The sequence below is a fragment of the Mus caroli genome, chromosome 7 (assembly GCF_900094665.2).
Source record: "Mus caroli chromosome 7, CAROLI_EIJ_v1.1, whole genome shotgun sequence".
In the NCBI taxonomy this organism is placed as follows: domain Eukaryota; kingdom Metazoa; phylum Chordata; class Mammalia; order Rodentia; family Muridae; genus Mus; species Mus caroli.
In genome coordinates, this window is record NC_034576.1 from 143,487,133 (window position 1) to 143,488,718 (window position 1,586).

Here is a 1,586-nt window from a genome sequence, read left to right on the forward strand (position 1 = left end):
TTTATTTATTTATTATATGTAAGTACACTGTAGCTGTCTTCAGACACTCCAGAAGAGGGCGCCAGATCTCGTTACGGATGGTTGTTAGCCACCATGTGGTTGCTGGGATTTGAACTCTGGACCTTTGGAAGAGCAGTCGGGTGCTCTTACCCACTGAGCCATCTCACCAGCCCAGCGTACTTATTTATAATGATAAATAAATCTTTGGGCCAGAGCGAGCAGGGACTGAGCAAGCAGAGTTGACCGGAGCGAGCAGTGTTGACTGCAGAAGTCCTAAATTCAGTTCCCAACAACCACATGAAGGCTCACAACATCTGTACAGCTACAGTGTACTCATATACATAAAATAAATAAATAAATGTTAAAAAATAAATAAAAATCCAGTTGTGTTATACAACTATACTTTCCATTTAATTCCAGGCACCTGATATGGGGCTGCTTCACATTGTGCACAGCAGCTGACTATGATTTGTCTCATGCTCTGGCAGAGGTGTAACTCTGCCAGCGGACGGTAGTTTACTTTTGGAATTCTGGGAACTCTTGAGAGGGTACTAAAAGATGCCAGAGCCCCGAGAGAGGTGGAGGCTGCTGCTCCTGGTCCCTGTTGCTGTGGTTCATCAAGTGGTCATGAGCAAAGGAGGAGAAGAAGAAATTGGATATCGTGATAAAGAAGATTGGACTTGCCCCCAAGGAACTCAGTGCCCCTAATCAGCAGGAAGTAGTCTAAAGAGTTCTATGCCCCCTTTCCCCTCTAACCTTCTTCTCCCACCCAGTGTTGGGGGGCTGGAAGGGATAGAGTGGTAGATAGAAGAACTCAGTAAAGTACCCAGAAAGTACAGTTACAGACATCTATCAGTTTTACAAGGGGTCTTCCAAACTGCATTTATAATGCCCTTGGTCTTCCTTCCTGCTTCATAATGATGGCTGGGGCTCACCAGGTTGTGAGCATAGCCTGTCTCAGTCTGGATAAATGACCACTCTAGGAGGTTGTGGTATTATAGATCACATGTGTGGGCAGGTGTGTATGGTGTGTAAGTATGCATGCATGTTTTACATGTGTGTGAACACACGTGTGAATGTGAATACTTGTGGGTGTCTGTACATATGGAGATCCAAGGCTGATGTCAGGAATTGCCCTCTATCACACTTCCGCCTTGTTCACTGAGTCAAGGCTTCCTGGTCAATCCCAGAGCGTGCCACTGTGCCTGGTTTCACTCACCAGCTTGCTCTGGCAACTTCTGTCTCTGCTTTACACGGCTGGAATCACAGCCAATCTCCATGTATTTATGTGGTTTCTGGGACTCAGCTATGTACAGCATAACTTAACCATGTCCCCCACCTCCTCTATCTCAAGCCTCTCCCCATGCCCCATCTGTCCCCCACCTCCCCACTTATTTCCATCATTTATTCTGTTGTCCTGATGAGTAAGAAAATGTTTTGAGCCGGGCGGTGGTGGCGCACGCCTTTAATCCCAACACTTGGGAGGCAGAGGCAGGCGGATTTCTGAGTTCGAGGCCAGCCTGGTCTACAAAGAAAGTGAGTTCTAGGACAGCCAGGGCTATACAGAGAAACCCTGTCTCAAAAAA